The 26,676-nt window shown below is 44.5% G+C and overlaps 2 protein-coding genes across 3 annotated transcripts in view; one reads left to right on the top strand and one right to left on the bottom strand.

The window, feature by feature from the left end:
* LOC114053493 (transcription factor EB-like) overlaps positions 1 to 26,676 on the top strand; it is a 78,402-nt gene that overhangs the window by 4,966 nt on the left and 46,760 nt on the right. Inside the window, exon 1 of one of the 2 annotated variants that reach the window (XM_027876599.1) lies at positions 14,983 to 15,075. The exons of the other annotated variant lie outside the window; for it this stretch is intronic. The gene's annotated coding sequence lies outside the window, so the exon portion shown is untranslated. Of the gene's footprint in view, positions 1 to 14,982; positions 15,076 to 26,676 lie in introns of those variants that run through there. 2 annotated transcript variants of the gene reach the window in all.
* Positions 1 to 26,676, bottom strand: part of LOC114053368 (basic proline-rich protein-like) — a 37,167-nt gene that overhangs the window by 4,894 nt on the left and 5,597 nt on the right. The window lies entirely within an intron of this gene.

Raw genomic sequence — 26,676 nt, 5'->3', positions numbered from 1 at the left:
AGTGCACCCCCCCACCCCCAATCTATTCACTCTGCCACCTAGCTGCCCTCGAGGGCAGATTTATGCAAGTTTGAAGGTTTTAGGGTTAGGAGCTGCTGCTTCCAGACTCACTCAAAGCACGTTCCTGTAGACCTAAGACCGGAAAGTCTATGATGAACTTGATAGCTGTGTCAGGAGGGGCAAGTAGGGAGGATTTTGCTTCTTGTCTTATTGCAAAGGAAGCTATATAAGGCAGATTGTAGCTAACAATGGCCGGACCTGTCATGTGGGAGAATCATTGGTCCGAGAGAGGGGCAGGAGCAAAAATCTTAAAACTCCTCAACTTCAGAGTTGTGAGAGACTTTAGCAGACACATAGTTTAGCTCCCTCATTTTCCACATGGGAAACACTCCTCCAGCCCTCAAAGGGTCACACAGGGATTTAGTGGCAAAGCCAGGACTAGAATGCAGGTCTATTATAAGATTTAGAACCAGAAGGAACCAACCCTCCTCATTTGACAAGTGAGAAAACTGAGACCCACGATGGGGAAATCACTTGGTGGTTTTAATGAACAGCTTTTATTTTTATTTTAAAAATTATTTGATACAAAGGATAAGGAGGGGAGGAGGGAAAGTTTTATATTCAGAAATGAAAAAACAATTTTTTCTTTTTTAAAAATTTTTTTTTCCAATCACATGTAAAGATAGTTTTCAACTATTTTGAGTTCCAAATTTTTTCTCTCTCTCCCCTCCCCACTCCCCAAGATGGCAAGCAATCTGATATAGGCCATACATGTACCATCATATTAAATGTATCAATGAAAGTAATTTTTTAAGAATTTTTTTTCTTTTTTTTGGGCTAGGCAATGGAGTTAAGTGACTTGGCCAGGGTCACACAGCTAGTTAATAAATATCTGAGGCCAGATTTGAACTCAGGTCCTCCTGACTCCAGGGCTGGTGCTCTATCCTTTGCAACATCTAGCTGCCTCTAGTTCTTTTCTCTTCTAAGCAGACTGTGAACTCCCATAGGTAGGGAATGCCTTTCAGGTTGTCTTATATCCCTCATCACATTCAGCGCCATACTGGGCACAAACTGGTTGATCCATCTTCCTGTTCAACTGTGGCCGAGTCAGGCCTGGAGGGTCTACCGGTCACAGAGCTGGAAAGGAAGGTAGCAGGGTCATGGAGAGATGACAGAATATGCAGTATTTCCCATTCCTAGTCTTCCTTCTCTCCTCATTTAGGTTCCTTCAGGACAGGGCATGTTCAGGTCCCCTGTTATCCGTCTGCCTCCTTTAGGCCAACCCAGGCTTCTCCCCTTGTCGGTGAAATAGGCCAATCTTCTGAGTTGGGAAGTAACTGTGGGTGAAGAAGATGACTGTCAGTGATAGGGCAAAAACTGAAGATTTATCTTAACCACAGAAATGAATGAAATTGCACTTAGTAAGCCCTATGCTTAGCCCTAGGGACGCACATAAGAAAAGTAAGAGCCTCTGTTCTCATGGAGCTCTCATTCTAATGGGGAGAAGATACATAGAGGTTTTAGCTGCAAGTCAGATGGAAAAGTCCCATGGTCCTTAGGTACAGGGGCAAAGCAGATGGTCATGCCTCTCCTTTATTGTCATTTCCACTGCCGAAATCACATCAATTTCTGATGTATAATTATCTGACAGTAGCCAGGACTTTGGCGGTGAGAAGTTTCTCTTCTGGGTCTTCAGTAGATGTGACTACAGCACCCCCAGAAGCAGTTGCCAGGCTGCATCTCCTTGGGAATTGCTTCTCCATCTCGTGGTTATGATGGCTGGGCTAGAAGTAGATCCTGCTACCAGTCCCAGGGCTCTTGGGTTCTTTGGTAGCAACTGGTCAGCAGTTTGTGTAGGTGGTAGCAAGAAAAGTAGACCCTTTGTGTATAGCGATCGCTCTCCTAGTCGATGGCTGTAGGGCCAGGCTGGAAGCAGGGCCAGTGGTCTAGAGTGCACTGCTGTTTCCAAGGTTCTTGGGGCAGGCTCCTGGGCAGTGTCCATTGGCATCTGAGGGGAGGTAGTGATTGAGGTGGTGGTGTTAGTTTAATTCATCTGGTGGATGACATGTTCTGTCTCTCCCCCAGGATGCCCTGCTGTTTCAGTTAGGCAGGCTTGCTTAAATAGCAATTGGTCATGTTTAACTGTGGGATTGGAAGAAAACTTTTAAAGCCCTCTCTCTGAGGATGGCTAATGTCAGAGATATATAGAAGATGAATAAATAGCTAGTTAGATAGAAAATAAACAGAAGATAGATAGGCAGATAGAAGATAAGTAGCTAGATACATAGAAAAAAGTAGAAAATAAATAGAAGATAGATATGTGGATAGAAGATAAATAAATAACTAGATAGATAGAAGATATAGGTAGAAGATAGAAGATCAATAAATAGCTAGCTAGCTAGAAGATAGGTAGCTAGTTAGGATGGATGGAAGATAAATAGAGAGGGGATATAGGTAGATAGGAGAAGATAAATAGATGGGTAGATAGATAGAGCATTTATTAAGTGCTTACCATATACCAGGCAGGAAAGGTTTCTGATCATTTTTCTTGGTGGGACTTAAGCCTAGTCGGAATAAGGGGAAGGGAACATAGGATTTATAGCTTGAAGGCAGCTTAGAAATCATCTAATGCAGCTTCTTCATTTTATCAGTGAGGAGACAGGCCCAAGATAGGAAGTGATTTGTACAAAGTCACACAGGGAGTTAGCGGCAGAATCAGGCTTAGAACCCAGGTTCTCTCACTGTTTATCTAGCTCTCCCACCACTATGCTTTGTTGTTGTCCAATCATTTCAGTCGTGTCTGACTCTTCATGGTCCCATTTGGGGTTTTTTTTTGGCAAAGATACTAAAGTGGTTTGCCATTTCCTTCTCCAGCTCATTTTACAGATGAGGAAACTGAAGCAAACAGGGTTAAGTCACTCCCAGAGTCACACAGCTACTAAGTGTCTGAGGCAGGATTTGAACTCAGGTCTTCCTGACTCCAGGGCCTTCCACTTACCTTCCCTTACTGATGAATTGGGACAGTATGGATGCTGGGAGTGGGGTGAGGGAGAGTCTAAAGTCCACTGGAGAGGGTAAGAAGAGGAGACTTTATATAGAGAAAAACACCCTGAGAGAACAGAAGTTTGGAGATACGTAGGATGGGGGCTACGTCAGGCTGCAGTTGCTATGATCAGGGTAGGCCCAAGACCCTTAGCTTCACGATGCTTAAGATTGTAGAGGCATTCATTGGTTTAGAGCTGGAAGTGACTTTAGAGGTCATCTGGTCCAGCCCCCTCATTTTAGGAAAGGAGAAGCTGAGGCCCAGAGAGGTTGAATGATTTGCCCCAAGGTCACACTGACAGTATGTAGCAGAGCTGGGGTTTGAACCCGTGTCCTAGTATATAGTGACAACAGCACTGAAGGCCAGGTCCAAACAGCCAAAGTTAAATTCTGCCTTTCTTCCTCTCTGTGTGACTGAGTAGATCATACCATTTCTCAGTTTCTTCATCTGTAAAATGGGGGAAAGGTTGGACTCGATTATCTCTAATTATCTTAATTATCCCTTCCAACTATTATTCTGTGATTTAGGAAGAAATGCCTGTGAATGTTTGGCGGTCCTGGGACCCTGCCTGTACCCAAGAGGACAGGGAAGCATTGTGATACCGTGGAAAGAACATCAAACCTGTGTTCAAATCCTGCTTCTCATGCCTACTTTATGTGTGACCTTTCAACAAGTCTCTTAACTTTCCTGGGCCTCAGTTTCCCATTCGGTAAAATGAGGCAGTTACTCTAGCTGGCCTCTGAAGGCTCTTCCAGCTCTAGACATATGATTCTACTTGCTATGTGACCCCTGATTCTATGTTGGGGACTGTGCTGTATTGTGAAATATGGAGGAAAAGAGCCCTGAAAGAGAGGGGTCACATGGGCTCCCCCAGGTCTGAGAAGTATTCTCTACTTTGGTGTCTGTCAATCAACCCTACTGCTAGTGCCCAGCACTGTACTAGGCACTGTGGGGGCTGAATAGAAAGAGATGAGATGCAGTCCTTGCCCTAAAGAGCTCAAAATCCAGCTGGGGAATCATAAGAAATAATGAACATACATTGACTTTGCAGTCAAAAGTCCTGGGTTCTCATCCTAGCTCTGCCATCTTACTATTTGTGTGACAATGGGAAGGTCACTAAAAACCTCTGTGAGCCTCAGTTTCCTCATCTGTAAAATGGGTGGTGGTGGGAAAGATAGACTAAATGAATTCTGAGCTCCCTTTGCTTCATCCTAAGGCAATGTTTCCTCTTTCCCTTTCCTCTTCCCCTTCCTTTCTTCTCCCTATGTTGCTACTAGGTGTGTGCTGGTAGAGATATACTTGGGAGTGGGGTGGGGGAGGGGAGGAGTGGGGACAGGTTTGTTTTCTCCTGCTTAAGCAGCGAAGTCACAGCCTGTCCTTTGACTTGTTTATTATGGGTTTAGAAGCAACAGCTGCTGTAGCTCCTGGTGGTCCCTGCAGGGAGAAGCGAGGCCAGGGAGGTGACACATTATACTGCCCGCTTCAGAACGCCAACAACGAGGCCTGGCTGTTGCCCCACCCCAACCAGCTCCCCCTTCCTGGACTCTCTGAGGTCCTTTCAGCTGTCCTTTGCCAGGATGGAGTCCGTGGCTTTGGGGACTGATTTCGGATCATAGAACCACCCCTTGGAAGGGAGAGGGGTGAGCTTTACTCATTTGGGCCCTTTTATTTTCCTGTTGAGAAAACTGAGACTCAAGAGAAATGAGGCAGCTTGGGGGGGGGGGTCCCCCTAGAACCCAGCTCTCTTTCCTGAATTTCTGGCCACTGTTCTGTCTACAGCAACAGGCTGCCTTTATTCTGTTCAATTGTGTTAGTTAAATACTATGAAGCACCTGCCTGTCCTGTGTCTACACCCTTTATTCGCCCCTACAGAAGATAAACAGAGGCTGGGCCCAGGTCAGGAGATCTGAGTTCTAGTCTCTACTATGATGCTTCCCAACTGGGATTGACTATGGACAAGTCACTTCACTCATCCTCAGCTTCCCCGCTTAGATCATATCTGAGTTCCTTACCTGTTTGTGTTATGGTTTTCCAGGTAGGAAATGAAAGCTAAGTTGACTGAGAATGTTTTGGAACCAAAATGCTTTGTAAAAAGAAAGATAAGTTGTTGTTGGATAAGAAAAGACAGGGGTCCCTGACTTCTAAGAGCTTGCTGTCTCATTGAGTCAGTTAGATTGACATGCCTGAAAATACAAGGAGGTCTATAGGAACATGAGAAATTGAATGGAAACGTCTTTCCTAGTGAAAAGAACACAGGTTCCAGAGCCAGAAGAACTGGGTTCAGATTCCCCTCTGGCACTTAATAGACTTACTTAATCATGGTCCAACAAGTCACTTCTTTCTTGGCCTGTTTCCTCATCTCTGCATGAGATAGATTAAGGTCCCTCCCAGTTCTCTTAACCTTCTTTTAACTTCATCAGGGATCAGAGGGGTACCATCTCCCCTTGCTTGGGATTCTCTCAGGTGGAAGGCCCTCATTGACCGGAAAGGCAGCTTTCAACTCATCACACATCCCTAATCTTCAGGCCCACGGAGTATCTCTCACTTTGTTTGAAGGTTTTGGGGGTCGAGTAGAGCTCTACTAGCTTTGGAATCTGAGTCCTTATTACCTGTGTGGTACCTTAGTACCATCTTACCTTAGGCAAGATGCTTTACTTCTCTGGGCCTCAATTGCCTCAGCTATAAAAAGAGAGGAATTGCACTAGATGGTCCCTAAGGTCCATTTCAACTCTAAATATATGGTCCTAGCATTCCATGAATTCTATATCCCATGGTGTGTTCTGCTGGTTAGCCTTCTCTTTCCCTCTCTCTGCATCTTCTTCCGTATCCCAATATGCCTTCTCTTCCTTTGCACTGGGGACTGAGGCTGGGAAACAGTGGTCACAGAGAAATGGGCTTGGGAATCCCTCTCGCTTTGGGAACTCTGGAAGCCACCATGGCCTTTGATCCACTTGCCTGCTTAATGGTGTCTCTGTGGCCATGTGCCGGGATGCCTGTGCTAAATTGGTCTTGATGACTCAGGCATCCTTAGGTCTGGTCATTGCTGATCTACTGTCCTCCTGCCCAGCTACCAACTCTGACCTACCACATTCTTAAAGGATAGTTCTCTCTGAGAATACCCACTCTGCTCAGGGATCAACTTCCTCAGCAACTCCCTTGTCACCCAGTTTTTCCTTTTCCCTGTATGCCTTGGTCCCACTGTCTTCTCTTCTCTACTCCTTTCCCTACAACTCTCTGTTGTTGTTTAGTCATGTCCTACTTTTTGTGACCCTATTTGGGCTTTTCTTGGCAAAAATACTGGAGTGGTTTGCCATTTCCTTCTCCAACTCATTTTGTTAGGTGAGGAAACTGAGGCAAACAGGATTAAGTGACTTTCTCAGGGTCACACAGCTAGTAAGTATCTGTGGCCAGATTTGAATTCATGGCCTCCTGACTCCAAGCCTGGTACTCTATCTACTGTGCCACCTAGCTGCCCATAATGCCTATCCCTTTCTAACTCTTTTTATGTCTCCCTCTTTAAAAAAAAATCTTTTTTAGGAATATCTTTTGTTTTTACATTTTCTAAATTTCCGCCTGAATCATTGGCTCCTGGGGAGCCAATCCATATAATGTCTCCCTTTCTTTTGACCTTTCCCTCCTCCCTCAGCCTTCTCTGTCCCTCTTCTCTTCTACCTCTTTCATCTTTTCTCTTCCTCTGCTTCCTTGTCCCTTGTCCCCTACTTTCCCCACATCTCCATTTCTTTCCTTTCTCTGCCTTGTTTTCACCTCCCCTCTGGCCCCTTGCTTTCTGCCTCCACCCTGCTCTGTCTCCTCTCTTCTTTGTCCCCATGCCCTCTTCCTCTTTTCTGTAGTTCCTCTCTCCTTCAGTTCCACTTTGTTCTTTTGCAGCAGAATCTCACTGTGGCCCCATGACTTGTTTAGAAGACAATTGGAGATTCCTAGAAGTAGAATATCTAAGCCCCAGACCCACCAATTCCTCTTTCCCCCAGATCTTCTCATCTCTGCAATTCTCCATGGTTAAAGAATCCCTTGGGCCTGTCTTGTCTGCCCGTGGCCCTCTGTTACCTCTGCCCTTCTCCATTCATTCATTCCTTCGTTCATTCACTCACTCAACGACAAACATTTACTGAACACCTGTCGTGTAAAGCTCTGTACTAAATTTTTCTGACAATCCCAAATGGGCTATTAACTCACCAAGGGCCTGAAGCTACTCTCTTAGCTAAAGATGACCCCTTTGGATTCTTGGGTAGGGGCACCTCCCGCTGCCAGCCACTGCCTCATATGCTTACAGCAAGACTGTCAGCTCCCCATGTCATGCATTGGCTGTGCACTGACCCTGTTCTCCTCCCAGGAACCCTAGCCCCAGGCTGGGGACCGTCTCCTGGGAATGGAATGCCCTGGGACTCTTCCAACTGGGTGGTGCCAAGAGCCACAGAATAGTCCCAAAGATATTGTGGGTGGGAGGGAGTGTGTGTTTGCATGGATCCGAAGATGTATGGAGTCTAATTTTAGGGTAGAGTTTTGGGGGCTGACTCAGAGCCTCTTGATCAGGTAGGGGTGTGTGTTTGTACATAGGACCATTAGCTTTGGAGCTGAGAGGGAACTTAGAGAGCAGAGATTTAGTCTAACTCCCTTATTTTATAAATGAAGAAAGTGACCTTCAGACAGGCTGAAGGGACTTGACCAAGGTCACTCAGGTAGTCTGTATCAGAGCCAGAATTTGGAGTGTGATCAAAGCCTTAGAATCGGAAAGGACCTTGGAAATCATCTAGGCCAACCCCCTTCTTTTACAGATGAGGAAGGCTTAGGGGGTTTAAGATTACTCAGATGTTAAGTAGCAGAACCTGGTTCTGAACCAACATCCTCAGATTCAAATCCAGCATTTTTTTTTTTTTTTGCATCAGGCCATGTTTATCTGACAGCAAGCCCAGTATTCTTTTCACTGGCCCAAACTGCTCCGGGCGGATTGATGGTGGTGGCAGGGAGGGGACAGCAGCCTGAGGGCACAACAAGAGAGGCCCTCCAGGTTTGGCTTTGCCCTTCAGCTCAGGAATATATCAAGGGGAGATGCAGAGTGGTTGGCCAGGGTCTGGGATGGCAATGGGGCGGCTGCCCCCACTATCTCCCTTCCATACATCCAGGGACAAACCTCTGTTTACCCTATGCTAGGAATGGCTGGCATAGGGTATCTCATCTAAAACTGACCCTTGGAGATACACAGATCGTCAGTAGACATCTTTCCTAAAGTGCCATAAACCATCAGAGGGGAGTACATTTTTTGCTTCTACAGGAGACTTCCCATAGGAAGTTTGAGATGCCTCTGCCTGAAGGTGCAGTCTCAATGGGGGGTGGGGGGAGGGGGGGGGGGGGACACAAGGGGACTCAGAATGTGTTCATCAGTTAGCATTTATTAAATGCCTACTGTGTTTCCAGGCACTGTGGCTACAAAGACAAAAGTATAAATCTTTACCTCTAGAAAGCTGGCATTCTGTAACTAAAGACAAAATCTCCATAATTAGCTATATACAAAATACATACAAGGGAAAACAAAAAAATTTTTTTTTTTTGCAGGAGCAGGGGAAGGGACACTAGAAACTGGGAGTATTAGGAAAGGCCTCCTGTAGGAAGCATTGAAAAAACACCGTTTCTCCCCCCTCCTCCTCTACCAGTCACCCCAACGTGGCTCAGAGAAAAGTACACTGACCCTAAAGTTAGAGGATATGAGTTCAAATCCTGCCTCTAATTCTTACATCCTATGTGACCTCATACACGTTACTTAAACCTCCTCTGAGCCTCAGTTTCCCCATCTGTAAAATTAGAAGTTTGGACTAGATGGTCTTTCAGGTCTCTTTCAGCCCCAGATCTGTGTGGTCCTGTTGCCCTTTTAGTTTTGAAGTGACAGGGTTTAGGGAAGGCCAAGCAGTGTATCACTCTGAGCGGTTCTAGATTCTGCCACCAGCTCCTCTTGTGGCCTTTGGGAATGAACCACTTATTGCCTCTGGCCCTCAGTGTGTCCTCATCTAAAGTGAGAATAATGAGGCCTGCCCCACCTCTCTTTAGGGGGTTGTTGTGAGGATGAAATGAAATAATGGATACAATAATAGTAAGGTATCATTATTATCATTATGTCTTGAGGGGAGGGAAGGGCTTTCTGCTCTGGGATGGAGGCTCCTCTGCCTCTTCTCCCTTGGTCCTAAGGTTCCATAGGTCAGACCGAGCTTAAGGAGTCAGGTGACCGTGGGCCTCAGACTCAGCATTTTGTACAGGCTCCAGTCTAGGCTAAGAGGCACCTTTCTGTCTAGAGGGAAGTGGGATGGCCCTGTTCTGAGGGCCCTTCAAGGCCTCCTGGCCCATTGATGAAGGCCACTGAAGTGAGGGGTTCTGGGGGAAGCTCAGGGTTGGGGCAAACCACATCTGACTTTGTCCCTTGGACCAACGAGTGATAAACTAGGGTGATAAACTAGGCTTATTGTGCCCCTTATCTGGGGCCCCTTTGCCAGCCTCTGTCCTGTTCTCCCCTGGATTAGTGATTGGGAATCAGAGGGCAGGAAACTCGGCACCCCTTCCACCTCCACCCTCAACCCCCCCCCCAAGCCCTTCTCAGACCATGTCCCCCTGGTCCTAGGGTGAGGGGCAGGCTGGGCCCTGACTCATTTTTTGTGCCTTTAAAAAGGCCCACCGTCCCCAGGAGGAATACAGTACGATATACTGCAAAAGAACTCTGGTCCCAAGTCAGATAAGCTGGCTTGGAAACCTGACTCTGCTACTCACTACCTTTGTGACCCTGGGCAAGTGACTTCCCCTCTCTGGGCCCCAATTTCCTCATCTGTAAAATGAGAGGGTTGGGCCAAATGATCTCCAAGGACCACTTTCAGTTCTAGGTCCCGTGCCCTCCTGGTAGAAGGCAGTCCTCCTCTTGGTCTCCACCTTTCCCATTTTGTTCCTTCTATCCTGACCCATCCTCCCTGGTAGAAGATAGGAGGAGACCATTGCATTCCTTACTTCTATCTAAATTTATTATCAGGAGAGAATCTGCTACTCATTCATGCAAAGATAAGTGATTGGTAAATGGTTCCTTCCATGACCCTTCCCAGGGGTATTTGCATTTAACTGGGCGGGAAGGGCTCGGGGAGTTTGTAAGCCAGAGGAATGAAGTTTTTGTTTTGAAATTAGAAACACCCCCAAGCAGGTGGGAGATCTGTTTTGGGGTTTTTCTCAAAGAAGGGAAGACCTTCTCTGTGCCTCCAAAATCACTATAGGTAGCGCTTGGTTCATCTCTTTTGGCCCTAAGGCCAATTGTGACTGGAGTCCTCAAAACGGCTAAACTCCCTGGCCTCAATTTCCTCATCTAGAAAACGAAGGGGTTCAGCTTTGGAGATTCTTCCAACTCTTGATCTTTGATTCTGTGTTACTGTGATTGGAAGAACCTACAGATGTTTCTCCCGGAGAAGAGAAGGTTTAGGGAGGACATGTCGGTTGTCTTCACATATTTCCTGGACTGTCACATAGAAGAGGGATTCCAGTTGGTCTGTCTGGCCCTTTTGAAGTCTAGGGATGCTAGGAACCCCAAAATGCAAGGGTACTGGTCATGGATCTGCCTGGAAAACTTGAAGTTTTGAGAAGGAAGATTTAAATTCAACCTAAGGGGAAGCTTCCAAACAAAAATAGGATGGGCTGTCTTGGGAGACCTCAAGTTCTTCATGACTTGAGGGCTTTTAGATAGCTAGGTAGATAAGGCATTTATTAAGTGCTTACTATGTGCTTGGCACTGCCCAAGCAAAAAGATGTCACCTGCTTTCAAGACACATACTAATGAGGAAAGACAAAGTGGGAAGGGGAACTGTAAAAGGGGGTAGGATATGATGGGATGGCTCAGAGTAGGCTTTGAACTAAAGAGGAGGCCTGGGACCCCATCGAGATAAGGCCAAAACTGACCTGTCAGAGCCCAGGGACCCAGGGAAGAAGCCTCAGTTACCAGAGGGAGAAGGTGGAGATGTTGGTCTGCATAGAAGAAGCTTAGAGAGGAGAGAGCCAGGAAGTAGCTCTGGAGCAGCAGAGGCTCCGTTGGCACTATTGTCGTGAAGAGTCTGGCTCAAATACGAGGTTGGACTAAATGGCTCTTCCAACTCTGAGATTCTTTGTCTTTTTTTAATTTTAATTTTTATTATTATCCCTTGTTTTTATAGCATCTTCATTTCTGACTATGTCCCCCTTACTCTCTCTTGTGAGCCACACTCAGTCCTTATGACAAAATAAAAAATGAAGAAAAAACCCAAAACAATTCAGCAAAACCAATGTATGTGTAATATTCCACATCCATACACTCCTTACTTCTACAGAGAGAAGATGGTGTCCTTTCTCAAAGCTCTGAGGCCAACTTGATCATTATAATTATAATGTTGGTTTTTTTGTCCTCTCCTTTTTCTTTGTTGTCACTATTATTTTTCTGGTTCTATTTATTTCCCTCTGCATAAGTTCATATAAGTCTTTGCATGCTTCTCTGAATTTTTCATATTCATCACTTCTTATGGTACAGTAATGTCCTGTGACTTTCATTTTCTAAAATTTGTTTAGTTCTTCCCCGACCTATGGACATTTGCTTTGTTTCCAGTTCTGTGCTGCTAGGAATATTTTGGGTCTTTTCTGTCTCTGACCTCCTTGAGGCATGTGCCTAGAATCAAAGGGTGTAGACCTCTTAGTAATTTTTAGCGTAATTCAAAATCGTTTTCCAGAATGGTTGGACCAATTCACAGCTCCAACAACAGTGATTTAATAAACCTGTCTTATAGCCCCTCCGATGCTGACTCTTTCCATCTTTTGTCATCTTGCCAATTTGTTGGATATAAGGTGAAACCTCAGAGTTGCTCTGATTTGTATTTTCCATCAGTGATTTGTAGCAGTCTTTCATATGATTGTTAATAGTTTGCAATTCTTTTGAGAACTCTTTATTTTTTGATCACATCCATTGGAGAATGATTCTTGGTCTTATATATTTGTGATAGTTACCTTATGTATATATTGGATACCAAATCCTAATCGGAGATATTTGATACAAGTTTTTCCCCCCAGTCGACATTTTCCCTTCTCATCCTTACTGTGTAGATTTTGTTCATGCAGAAGTCTTTCAATTTCAAGTGATCAAAGTTATTTATTTCATCTTTTGTGATTGCCTGTGGCCATTATTTGATTTGTTTTATCACTTTGTAAGAGGCAATGTGCCATGGAAGTAATACTTGAATTGGAAAACCTAGGTTCGAATGTGACCTTTAGCTATGTGACCCTTAGGATGGCTCTTTGTTTTAGTTTCCTCATCTCTACTTTCATACATTAGTGAATCTGTGATCTCAGCCATGTTCTTCTTCTCTCCAGGGATGCAGATGACAACCTATCCATGTTCTTCTGTTCTGTGTGACTCTTGTCTTTGTGTTCCCCTGAATCTCAGGGGTTCACACAATGTGTAGGCTGACAGCCGTTTTCTAGATCCCTTGACATTGTGCGGATACCAGTGTAGAACTCAGCTCTTCACTGCTTCTCTCTCATTCTTGATACATGATCCAGCTCCTTCCCTAGTCCTCCATTTCTCTGATGACATCCACTTTTGCACAATTCCTCATTTTCAAAGTCATGCATCCTGCTCCCAAAATAGGCAACTGAGAGATTATCAGTAACTACTTACCAACCTGTATGCCTCCTTTCCAATCTCTACAAAAATGTTTTAAAAACATTTTATTGATGTCTTTTGTTTTGTTTTGTTTTCTTTTTTATATATATATGGCATTTTATTTTTCCCCCTAATTACTTATTTTTTAAAGTTAATTAATTTATTTTTAGTTTTCAACATTCACTTCCATAAACTTTTGAGTTTTCAATTTTCTCCCTCTCCTTCCCTGTGTATCTTGTTTTTTACAAAAAAGATATCACCTTTGTTTTTGAACACATCTCTCTCCCTTCTCGTCTCCTCCCACTGTCTCCTGTAACAAAAATCAAAAGAGTAAGAAAAAAAAAGTCCAGCCAGAACAACCAACATATAAACTGAATCTGACAGTTTAGACAACATTCTGTACCCATGGTCCCCTACCTCTGTAAGAGGGGAAGGAATTGCATTCTCTGAAAAATTTTTGTGGAAATGACCTAACCACCATCACCGTGAAGGTGGGACAAAGGAATAAGTGTTTGCAATTATGTTTTCCGGCAGAGCACATCTTTCTCCTCATGCAGCTAACTGCCTAAAAAGGAGGGAAATTTCAAGATCTCATTGTACTTTTTGTTTGTTCACCAGGTTGGTTTTTTCTCTTTGTGGCCTTGGAACTTAGCCCAGTGCCTGACATCTATGTCAGGTGCTTAATAAATGCTAGTCAAATGAAAGAAAAATTTAAAAGCATTGTATTTGGTAAAGCAAATTGTACTTTTATAGAATGCTGAGCTCCTTCAAATCCAACCTCAGATACTTAGTAGCTGTGTGACCCTGAGCAAATAAATCTCTTAACCATTGCCTACCTCAGTTTCCTTATCTGAAAAATGGAGGTAACAAAAACACCCTGCTCCTCCAGAGTTGTTGTGAGGATCAAATGAGATAATTTTTGGTAATTTGCTTTGCAAACCTTAAAGCTCTGTATAAATATTGGCTATTGCTATTAAGCTTCTTGAGGGCAGGGATTGTCTTTTGCCTCTTTTTATATCCTGGTGCTTAGCACTGTGCCTGGCACATAGTAGGTACTTAATAAATGTTTATAGATTGATTATTATTCATGTTATTAATGTCAAGATTGTTCAAGAGTTCTTAAAGACAGTCGTGATTTCCTCATCTGTAAATTGAGAATGATAATTGCTGCAGTACTTACTTCATATGAGTCAGCTCATCACAGTGAACAGATGAGGCCACCTTTGAAGTCCAAAAAAACTCTGGGATTTGAGTCTTGCTCCTGGCACCTCCTGGCTGTGTGACTATGGACAAGTTACTTGATCTCTCAGTGACCCCATTTGAGTGATGGACTCTCCAAGACTAGAAGTTGTGGGAAATTGTTGATCTTTAACAGTGGAGGGAGTTTCCATACTGGGAGTCTCCCAAATTGATGATTTGTACCAAAAATTAGACCCCCACCCAAATCCTACCTCCCAGGATTGTTGTGAGGATTAAATGAGATAAGGTATGTAAAGTGCTTTGCAACCAAAGTGCTATATAAATGCCAGCTAGTATTTTAATTACTATTTTATGACATTCAAAACCTACTTCTTCCTGGCAGTTTCTCAGTCCCCTGACTGTGTGGGTCAGTAAAGGTTATGAACTGGAGACCGGTGGTATTTGATGTTGCCCCCAAACCTGAGATTCAGCAGTTTAAGGCTGTGGGCATGAGAGGAGGGTTGCTCTCTCTGAAGAGGGGCCAGAGGGAAATCTGATCCTATATGTTTTGAGCAGGACCTGGCCAGGAATTTGACTTGGGCCAAGCTCTTTTCTCTCTCTATTCCTTGTGCCTTGGTTTTGATTCATTTTCTGGGCAGTGGGGGTCAAGAGATGCTCAGGCAGGGCCCCTGGAGGTACCAACATTGAGTTCCACAAGAGCCCAGTATTGGGTGTACAAATGGTCATTTTGGCCAGCGTTGGGTGGAGAGGGTGTAAGGCTATTGTCTGGATAGGGCTTGGCATCAGGATGGAGGTTGCTTCTTGTGAGTGCCTTTGGAGCCCCCAGGAGTGGATGAGATTTGAATTCAGGGTTGATGAGTGTTCAAGTATGGGAGTATAAGGTCTTCCAGGCTTGTGGCTCATTCTGCCCGGTTAGTAATCCTTGGTCACATTTGTATCTTGAAACAACTTGTGCAACTTCCTGTCTTGGTGGGGCCAGTGGAGGCTGGGTGAGAAATAGCACCCCGAGAAAAATGAGGAAACTCTGGGTGCGAAGGGAGGGCCTTGGGAGATGTCTGAGCACCAAATGGGGCTGCGGACCTCGGGCTTCAGAGCCCCACAGACAGGAACATTCTGGCCATCCTTCCCAGAGTGACTCCCTGCCTGCCTGGTGGGAGAAGGGGGCTGTAAGGTACATAATACTACCCTTGGTCAGTAGGGGATGGCTAATATGGGTGGGGTGTAGGCCTTGGCCAACTACATGGGCCTTCGGATTACTCTTTGGGAGGGAAAAGGGATGATGGGAGATCTGGTGAAGGGAGTTAAGCCTAGGGAGGGTCTGGGCGGGGCAGTGGGGAACTGTGGCTTAGGGTACTTTGTCAGAGATGAACCAGCACTGGTTTTAGTGGAGAGAAGTACAGAAAGAGGCACCAGGCTTATCACCAGCCCCAGCTCTCAGTGACCAAATCTTGGCTTAGACACTGCTTACCACTGATTTTTGAATATACTTAGGAGCTCGGAAGGAAGGGCAGTGCCCAGCCCTATAGAATCAAAGTATCTGAGCCAGAAGGGGCCTAGATCATAGAATCTTCCATCTATGTCTGAAAGGGGCCTCAGAAACCACTGAGTCCATTCCCTTCATTTCACAGATATGGAAGCTGAGGTCCAAGGAAGCTGGGGGACTTGCCCAATGTCACACAGGTAGAGAAGGTGGCAGTGTCTTCTCTCTGTATGAACCTTGATCATGCCATTTACTTCTATGAGAGATCTTACAAATCATTTAGGCCAAAGGTTCTTAACCTGGGCTCTGTGAACTTGTTTTATTAAAAATTATATATATATATATATCATATAATATATTTAAATACATTTATTGTATTATATATTCTATTAAATATATAACATAATATAGTTATGTAAATATATAGTTATTAACTATATATTATATTATAATATATATTTATATATAGGTAACTATATCTCACTATAATTGTTTTCCCTTGTAATCCTATATATTTCATTTTATTCATTTAAAAACATTATTCTAAGAAGGGTTCCATAGACTTCACCAATCTGCTAAAGGGATCTGACATACAAAAAAAGATTAAAAATTCCTGATCTATTCCAGTCTCCATATTTTGCAGATTGGGACCTGAGGCTGGGAGAAGGTATTTGAATCACCCAGGGTGACACAGTTAGTGACTAACAGAAGCAGAATTCGAATCCAGGTTTTCTGATTCTAAATCCAGAGCTCTTTCTATTCCATTGTTTGTCCATCAACAAACATTTCTTATGGGTCCTGATTATCTACAGGAAACTAAATTGTGCTGAGGAGGGGCACAAGGAAAGAGAGATAGCCTCTGACTATAATGAGTATACGGTCTTGTGGGGCAGGTGACATGAGTGAGGCACTGCCTGCTTCACAGGGACAGCCAACAATCCTAGATGCTGTAGCAATGCTAAGGGTGCTGTCTAATGTCTAACTGTCTCATACCTAAGGAGTGGTATGGCTCTTCAAAGTTGGGGGAAATCCTTTCAACCTGCAATTAAGAGAGCTCATGTGAGGCCTGAACTGGTGTTTGAAGGATAGGGAGTCAGGGGAGAAGACGGACAGAAGAGGTTACTGGGGGTGGGACTGGAGGGTACTTTCCTGGGGGCCAGAGACTGGAGCAGCCGAAGGTTTACGTAAATGGACAGTGGAATCCTATCCTGGCCCAGCCTAGGGATGACTCAGCATGATGGAGCAGCAGAGTGGAGGGATGAGACTTAGAACTGACTCCTTCCTTTCTGGGCAGTGAGGTGAAGCCCCCTGGCTGCCCGTTGACTATGGGCAAAACTAAAGATCCTATGTTTGTTTGTTTGTTTGTTTGTTTGTTTGTTTGTTTTTTAAAGGCAATTGGGGTTAAGTGAGTTGCTCAGGGTCACACAGCTAGAAGATCCTATGTTTGAGTCCCAGTTTTAACATTGACTAGTCTGACTTTAGGCAAGTAACTTCACTTCCCTGAGCCTCAGTTTCCTCATCTGTAAAACAGAGGTGATCATATTTGCCCCACCTGCCTCATGGGGTTTTTAATTAGTCGTTTTATTTTTGGACTGGACCTGTGACTTCATTGATAGAGGGAACTCCCTCTCTCAATGTAACTCGGCACCCAGGCTGCAACTTATTGTCTCAGAGAGTTTTGGGAGGCACTAAGCTAAATGACTTATCCAGGGTCACACAGACAATCTGTGTCAGAGGACGGACTAGAACTCAAGTCTTCCTGACTCTGAGGCTAGCTTTTTAGCCACTATATCACACTGACTCTCAGAGGATGAAATGATAAAGTGCTTTATAACTCTAAAGTACTACATGTTATCATCATCATAGGCGAATCTCTTGACTTCACTGAGACCCAGTTTCCTCATCTGGAACAAGGACCAAACCATGATGATAAGAAGGATGATGATGATGATGATGATGATGATGATGGAGGAGATGGACTCAGTGGCAGCTCAGATCTGTGATGCTATGATTTACCTCAAAAGGAAAGTGTTTTGGAGGAAAGTGTTTTGAAGTCTTTAAAGCTCTATAGGAATAGCAGCTGTAAGCCTATATTAGGAAGGCCTTGGATTCTGAGGAGGGTTTACTTTCTCTCTTTCTTACTTGCTTTCTCTCTTATGTGCCCTCTCCTGGGTGTCTGTTCAGCTCCTGGGTTCTCTTTGCCTGGCTTCCCCAGAAGAAGCCCGGACACTGAGACTAGAGGCTATTTATGTGAACAAAGATGGAAGAACCGGGGGAAGTTGTGGGGAGATCAGGTGCCTCAGCTCAGCCTTTTCTACCCCAATCCCATGACTGGAGTGGTAGGAAGAGTGAGGGAGAGGAGAGGTCAGGCCTCCAGGGGGTGGAGAGTGCCCTGGACTCACCACTGCCTTGTCACTGTGGCAGAGGGAAATACCCTTTCCTATCTTTGGGATAAGGGTAAAGAAAGTCATGGGGAAGCTCAGTGGTTGGCTCTTTCTCCAGAAGAGGCACTTCTGGGTTTGGTTCCTGGGATCCTCCAAGAGCCTCCTAAGTCCTTCCTGCCAGCTGGGGCTGGAGGGTTAGCAGGGGAACCCCTTCTGGGCTCCCAGAAGTAGCAGAGGATGGAGCCTTGGACCTTGGAGCGGGTTAAGCCAGCAGAACCAAGCTATAGCAGGTCTTAGCAAAGGCCTGATTATGGGCCTAGTGGAATGTAAGCTCTTTGAGGACAGAGAGGGTCCCACTTTTGTATTTACATCCTCGGTGTCTAGCACACAGATGCACTTAATCAATACTTGTTTTTTGATTGGTTGAGTGAAGGGAGTGCCCACATGGATAAAGTCACAGATGCTTGAAGCAGGCACTGTGCTATTCACTGGGCTACAAAGCCAAAATAAGACTATCTCTGCCCTCAAGGAAGCTAGAGGGACCCCTGCCAAACAGCCGTTGCCTGTCCATCCAGAGGATCAGTATCTAGTTTCTAAATTCCAGGGCCAGGCACTCTTGCCCTCAGGAAGGCTTTCACACAGCATTGTGTCAAGGAGCATTCGCTATGACTGGTGGCGGCTAGTTGGATGGAGGGAGGGAAAGGACATCATTCAAGACCCTCTCTGGGTGGGTTTCTTTATTCTCTGAAAGACTTTGCCTTCAATCAATTAGGTAGCAAAGTGGATAGAGCACTAGGCCTGGAATCAGGAAGATCTGAGTTCAAATCCACCCTCTGATGCTTGCTAGCACTGTGATCCTGGGCAAGTCACTTAAACTCCGTCTACCTCAATTTTCTCATCTGTAAAATGGGATAATAATAGCACCTTCCACTCAGGATTATTATAAAGATCAAATAAGACAACATTTGTAAAATACTTAACCTAGTGCCTGGGATATACTATGTGCTTGACAAATGTTTATTCCCTTCCATCCTTCTTTCCTTCACTCCTCTGGACTTGAGGCCTTCTGTCTTTACTGACATCAGATGTGAGGAATTGGACCCAAACCCCAGATCAGACTGGAGTCTGATGGATCTCATTTCTGCGTGAGGTTCATGTCTCTGCCTTCTAACAGAACAGGGCCAGAAGGACCAGTACCAGAGTAGGCCTGCTAGAACTTTATGATTCCTAGAACTTTGGAACTGGAAAGGCATCCTAGAAATCACCTAGATCTGCCCCTTTCATTTTAAGAATAGTATAGTAGAAAGGGCACTGTGCTTGGAGTCTCAGATCCTGAGTTCAAATCCTAGGTCTGGACTTGTTACCTGGGTGACCTTGGGTAAATCATTTCTCCATCTGGATCTGTTTCCTCATCTGTGAAATAAGGGGCCAGAACCAATTTCTTACTTACAATATCACTAATGTGAAAATATGTTTAATAGGAATGTATATGTATAGCCTATATCAGATTCCTTGCCATCTTGGGGAGGGAGGTGGGGAGGGAGGGGGAGAAAAATTTAAAACTCAAAAGCTTATGGAAGTGATTGTTGATAAATAAAAATGAATTAATTTAAAAAATGAAAAAAAAATAAGGGGCTAGACCAGATGACCTCTCAGTTCCTCTCTAGATCTGTGACCCCATAAATTGTGGACGAGGAGACTTAGGCTTAGGGAGTGGAAGTAATGTCCTCAAGGTCACATACTTAGTTTTGGAGAACCAGGTGTGCAGCCTTGAATCCTTTGTATTCTACCACACTCCTCTCACTTCCTCCCCCTTCTTGCTTGGTTTGGGTTTGTTACTGATGTTGCTCTATCCCCCCAGATCTTCCCACCATCCCCTTGCTCCCACTGCATCGCAGCTATCCATCACAGAACTCAGAAGTGAAGGCCAGCCAAGACAGGACCTGGCATGGCCACCTGGGCATATACGGTGCACTCACAAAATAGTTGGACTGCTTTGATGAATGAAAAGTAGGATAAGCATATGTTTTCTGTTGGTCTTGGGAACACAGATATAGAGCTGGAAGGGGAATTAGAGGATATCTAGTGAAATGTCCTCATTTTGTAGATGAGGGAACTGAGTCCCAGAGATTCAACAGGTCAACAAGAGTCTACTAGGCATTGGAGGTACAAGGAAAGGCAAAAACAGTCCCTGCCCTCCAGGACCTTACAGTCTAATGAGAGAGACAACATGCAAACAGCTCTGTCATAAAAGATATAGCCAAAGGTAAATGGGGAGGGGGGGCGGAAATTTCAGAGGGAAGGTACTAGCATTCGTGGGGGGTGGGGAAATTCTTTTTGCAGAAGGTGGGCTTTTGGCTTTGATTTGAAGGAAGTCAGGGAAGCCAGGAGGCAGACATCAGAAGCAGGGGGGCAGGCAGTGAAGAGGTTCAATGCCTTGTCCAAGCAAGGCCGTGTGGATAGCAAATGGCAGGGCCCAGGTTCAAGCTAAGGCTCTTTCTCCTCTAACAGAGGAAGGCTGCGGCAACTTTTTTGGACCTCAGTTTCCCCATTTGTAAAATGAAGGGATTGGAATAAATAATCTCCAAGATCCCTTCCATCTTTAGTTCTGGAGGTCTTAGGATCTTTATCTCAGGATACTCCATAACAGGGCGGCTTCCAAGACAGTAAGAATCTCTTATGAGCAGAGTCTTATAGGATCATAGATTTAGAGTTGAAAGGGACCATTTAGACAAGACCCCCCCCCCACTTTACTGAAGAGAATACTGCGGGGCAGCTAGGTGGTGCAGTGGATAGAGCACTGGCCCTGAAGTCAGGAGGACCTGAGTTCAAATCGGGCCTCAGACCAAGCACTTGACACTTACTAGCTGTGTGACCCTGGGCAAGTCACTTAACCCCAATTGCCTAAAAAATAAATAAATAAATAAATTTGAAGAGAATACTGATTCTCAGAGAAGTGACTTGTCCCAGGTCACCCAGGTTACAAGAGGCAGAGCTGGGATTTGAACCCAGGTCCTATGACTCTGAATCCCATGTTTTTTTCCCAGTGAACCACACTACCTGAGATCTGAGTCTGTCCTTCTTGTATAATCTAAGGCAGATTGCTATTAAGCCTTCTCTGGGTCTCAGGTTCCTCCAGCACCCTGCAAGGTGGGGTAGTTTAGCCACTCTTAGCTAAATGGAAAGGGCAGGAACAATGATCTACCCATGTCACAGAATTCAGGTGCTAGAATATGGTGCCTCCTTCTCTGGTCCCCTGCTGTCTCTTCTCCATGCGGTAACTCTTCCCCAACCCTTGGCTCCTCATCACCCCTAACCTGGGTCTATGGGCTGCCTGGCTCATGGGGCAGGAATGCATGTCACCCTCTGAGCCATGCCAGTGTCTGTGTCATGGCTCACAATTGTGTATAAATATCCTCCATGCTCAGAGGGCTTTGGAGTAAGGTAGGCAGGGCCCTAGGGTGGGGGCAGGGCCCCTCCTGGCAAGAATCTGCCATTGGGCCATTTGCTGGAGCTATTCATAGAGATGCCTCATTACTGGCTCTATTTTTAACTCAGCTTTTAAATTTTGCCAGCACCTGGTCTGGTGCTTATTGAAGAGGGGTGGGAGGATGAGAGAGTGGAGTGATGCTGGCCAAGGAGTCTTGGTAAGAAGGAAATAGGGGGTATCTTCTACTCGTGCATGGAATATCTGATTTGGGTTCAAATCCTGGCTCTTCCATTTATTAACTGGGTGACATTTGGCAAGTTACTTAAACTCTACGGGCCTCAACTTCCTCATCTGTAAAAGGAGGGGGTAAATCAGATGATCTGGAAGTTTCCTTCCATTTCTAAAATCTCTTGATTTTTATCCTAGGATCTTAGGCAAATTCAAATCAAATTCAGTCGCTGTTGTGATCTTGTGCAAATCCCATCATATGTCTCAGTTTATTATTATTATTATTATATTGTCCCAGTTTCCTGATTTGTAAAATGGGGGTTCATTGTCATAACTGATATTTATTTAGTGCTTTAGGGTTTTTAGAACACTTTGAATTAGAACCTCACAACCACCCTGAGATAGGTGCTACAGATATTAAAATCCATATTTTTACAGATGGAGAAACTGAGGCTCAGAGAGAAATTACATGACTTGCCCATAGTCACAAAGCTAGGAAGTGTTGGAGGGTGGAATTCAAACCCAGGTTTTCCTTGCTCTGAATCTAACTCTCTGTCTCCTATATGATGCTCTTCTACCCTGATCACCATGAGGGTAGCTGTTAGGAGAAAATGAGATGACTTGTACAGGGTGTTCCAAAAATCTTAGTTCAGTTTTAAGCTTTGATAGCTTGCCCTAAGTCTTTTGAGATACCCTGCATAAGGCTCTTTACAGATCATAAAATGTTTGAGGAGGATGACAATCATGATGTTGGACCATCGATGGGCACCCAAGTAGAAGCTTAGTGAAGAATGAGTTAATGAAGAACTTGTTCCTTCTAGCTACAGATCTGAGGATCGAATCACTCTGCCTGCTCATGGCAATGGCCCAGGATTGATTGTTTACTGGCCAGGAAGCATATTAGCCATCCAAAAAGTCAGCGTGTCATGTTCTAGATCTGGCCATTTTTGTCTAACAGCTGCCCCTACCAGCCCCATGACACGTTGGGACTGAGGCTTTCCTTTTATGCTCCATGCCTTTGTGTAGGATATCCTCCATGTTTGAAATGCACTTCCTCCTCCCGTCCACCCCTTAGAGTTCCTAGTTTCCCTCCAAACTCAGTTCAGCTTCCTAATGAGTCCTTTACTGATTCCCTCAGTTGTTAGTAACCCCTTCCCTCATTCCATTGTTCAGTCATTTGTAGTCATGTCCAATTCTTCATGACCACATTGAAATTTTCTTGGCAAAGGCACTAGAGTGGTTTGCCATTTCCTTCTCCAGCTTGTTTTACAGATGAGGAAACTGAGGCAAAGGGGATGAAGTGACTTGCCCAAGGTCACACAGCTAGTAAGTGTCTGAGGCCAGATCTGAACTCCAATCTTCCTGACTCCAAACCCAGTGCTCTATCCACTGAACCACCTAGCTGTCCTCCTCCCCTAATTACTTTGCATTAATTTTATATATGGTTTGTATTTATTCTGTGAGTATATGTTATTTCCCCCCAGTAGGATGTAAGGGGAAAGGGCAGGAACTGTTTTATTTTTGTCTTTGTATTCCCAGGGCCTGGCACATAGAAGGTTCTTAATGAGTGCTTAGAGCTTAATAAATGTTTGGCATTCAATTGACCTTCCTCCTGAGAGGACCCCAGTCTTCTTCCAGACCTGGGCCCTGACAATGCTCTGGCTGCAAAGGAAAGGAATCAAACAGACATGGATTGTTTAGAAAGGCAGGAGCTTGACAGCCTGGAAGAGGATGAGGAGCGCCCCTGCCTGCTTCCCCTTTGGTACCCACCACCTGGCATCACAGGACAGCTCAGCAGAAACACTGGTACTTCCATGTGGGTGGTAAATATATGGAGATATGAGAGCCCAGTTGCCCACATGGAGACGTGAGGGCTGTTCCCCTTCAAGAACCTTTTATTAACTTCTACTGTGAGTTGGGAAGCATAGATTGAGCGCCTACTGTGTGTAATCAATTAAACAACAACAGTCTATGAAGCACCTGCTATGTGCCAGTTAGATGCTGGGGGTACACCAAATACACAAGTGAGATAGCCCCTTCTCTCTGCCAGGGAAAACAACAAGAGGAAATATATAAGAGGGAACCAGCAACTGAGGAGGACCAGGAAAGGCCTCGAATAGGAGGTGACACTAGAACTGAGCTTTGCAGGAAGCTAGGGAATTTAAGAAGTGGGCAGAAGGAGGGAGTGCATTGTAGGCATGGAGGACAGCTTGTGCAAAGGTGTGGAGGTGGGAAATGGACTGTATGGTTTGAGGAACAGTGAGTAGGCCAAAATACAGAATTCATGAACTGAGGTAATATGTAATAAGCCTTGAAAAGTAGCCTGGAGCCAGATTGTGAAGGGCTTTCAATGCCAATGAGAGGAGTTTATGTTTTATCCTAGAGGCAATAGGGAGCCAGGAAATTTTTTGAACTAGGAACTTTTTGAGTAACATGGTCAGGCCTGTGTGCTTTAGGAATGTACCACTTTGTCAGCTGCCTGCATGGAGCTTACATTCTACTTGAAGAAAACTATATCTACATAAATAATTATAATATAAGGAAAATTGAGGCTGAGGAGATTGTTAATAACTGGGGGAGAATCCAGGAAGGCTTCATGGAAGAGGTACATTCAAGCTGAATCTTAAAGGAGATTCCTTCCTTCTTCCCTTTCCATCCTTCCATCCTTCCTTCTTTTCTTTCTTCTTCCCTCCCTATGTCCCTTCCTTCTTTTCTTTTGTCTTCCTTCCTTCCTTCCTTCTTTCCTTCCTTCCTTCCTTCCTTCCTCCCTTCCTTCCTCCCTCCCTCCTTTCCTTTGAGTTCCACTCCAACTCTAAGTGTCTGTGAGATTGTGATGGACAATCATGAGGCCTCCAAAGTCTGGTTCTTCTTTGGATCATCCATTTTCTTGCTGTGAGCTAGCTTCTACCCACCCAACTCCATCTTGTTTATCCAAGCTTTTCTTACATAGATATAGGATATTGATCATATACTAGGTCCATGTTTTTTTTTTCCTCTGAGGAATGAAAGTTACCTCATAATTCATTCAACAGACATTAAGCACCTACTCTGTGCAGAGCACTGTTAGATATGACAAGATTCCTACCTTCATGGAGCTTTTGGGGGGACAGGACCCATTTACAGACAATTGCAGTATCATAATATGGGTGCCATGGAGAGATGCTAAAAATTGCTGTGTCAGGCTAGAGTTTGGAAAAGCTTATTTCCCAAGGGTATGGGTGTGGTGGGTGTGGGCAGGGCCAGATTGAGATCTAGGAAGCCTTTCTGCAGGAGGAGATGACACTTGAGTTTGGCTTTCTAGGATTGGTAGGAATTCAATGGGCAAAGAGGGGAAGGGACAGGGCACAGGGAACAGCATAAGCAAAAGCCTGGAGACCTGATAGGGTGGGTTGTGTTCAAGGTTAGGAAGGGAATGGGGGTAGGAAGGGTAAAGGTCAGAGAGAGAGAGAACCAGTTATGAGTGTAGTGGAAAATCTTACTCTTGAAGCACTCACCAGCACAAAGCTGGAAAAAATAGAAGAAATAACAATAATTCACATTTATATTTAGCTTTATAATGCTCAGAGATGTTTGCTAAAACAAGCCTGTGAGGTATAAGTATTTACAGATGAAATTACAGGTGAATATGGAAAGTATAAGGAGGTTGAGGGATTTGCCCAGTCACAAAACTAGTGACCCAGATCTGATTCCAAATCCCATGCTTTTCTTACTGTAGATAAGTGAGAGAGGATGGGGGTTATTGGAAGAGGAATAAAACTCAGGAGGAAGGAAAGAGTTACCAAAAAATGCCAAGAACAAACCAAGAGAATCAATCAATAAACATTTGTTAAGCACCTACTATGTGCCAGATACTGTGCTAAATGCTGGGGAAATAAAAGGAAGCAAAAGAAAGTCCCTGCCCTCAAGGAGCTTACAATCTAATTGGGGAGACATGCAAAGAAATCTATACAAAGCAAGCTATAGACAGGATAAAAAGGAAATAATTAACTGAGGGAAGGCACTGGAATGCAGAGGCGTTGGGGAAGGCTCCCCATAAAGAGAAGTAAAGAGAAGACAAGGATGCAAGATGGCTTTAGCCTATCTTTTGAGACTAATTTCCCATCATTTACCCCTATTCACGCTTCATTCCAGCCAAACTGGCTTACATGTTTTCTGTACACAACATTCCGCCTCCCGCCTGGGTGCCTTTGCATAGGCATGCCTAGAATGCTGTCTCCTCTTATTTCCACCTATTGGAATTCTTAGCTTCCATCCAGACTCAGCTCAGTGTTACCGTCTATCCTTTCCTCATTCTCTCTAACAAGTGGTCATCCAACTTGTGCTTGAAGACCGTCAGAGATGGAGAGCTCACAACCTCTCATTGGGCAGCCCACTTCATTTTTGGACAGCTCCTTATGTTGAGTTGAAATCTGCCTCTTTCTCACTTCCACAAGTTGGTCCTAATTCTTCTTGTTAATACAGCCCAAGAGCCCATTAGTTTTTTTTGGCAGCCATGGCATCCTGCTGACCTCAGTGTTCTTCCCATCCTGCTAAAAAAGAAAAAAAAAAGGACTTTGTATTTATTTTGTCTACATATAGGGGTAGCATGATATCTTGGATTCTAGCCCCAGGGCTAAAAAGACTCAGGTTCAAGGCCTCTAACAGGCATTCATTATATGACCCTGAGGAATGTTACTTAACACTTCAGTGCCTTAGGCCACTCTTTTTTTTTTAGGTAATGGCAGGGTAACACAGCTAGTAAGTGTCAAGTGTTTGGTCTGAGGCTGGATTTGAACTCAGGTCCTCCTGACTTCAGGGCCAGTGCTCTATCCACTGCACCACCTAGCTGCCCTCCTATGCAACTCTTTAAGTCTGTAAGTTGCCGGGAAATTGCTGACTTGAGTTGTTGAAGGGCCTTTCCTTACCAGGAGTTCCCTAAACTAATGAAATAACTGGTTTGATCCCTATCCCTATCTTATATTTTATATTTACTTATTTGTGTATGTGTTGTTTCATCACAGTAGGTAGATCCTTGAGGGCAGGTGCTCTTTCTGACTTTTTATGCCTAGTGCCTGACATCTAGTAATCTTAATAAATGCTTGTTGGATTGCATTAAATTGAGCATTGAGCTGGGAATTGGGAAACCTGAATTCTTGACCTCATACTGCTATTAACTAATTACATTATCTTGAGCAATTTCTTCTTCTGTAAAGTGAGTGGGTTGGACTTTATAGTCAATCAAATGTCAGTCATTTATTAGACACTACTATG

Source organism: Vombatus ursinus, unplaced genomic scaffold (genome assembly GCF_900497805.2).
Source record: "Vombatus ursinus unplaced genomic scaffold, bare-nosed wombat genome assembly UNPS02014811.1, whole genome shotgun sequence".
NCBI lineage: Eukaryota > Metazoa > Chordata > Mammalia > Diprotodontia > Vombatidae > Vombatus > Vombatus ursinus.
The sequence above is the reverse complement of the archived record's forward strand: the minus strand, read 5'-3'. Positions and strand labels throughout refer to the sequence as shown.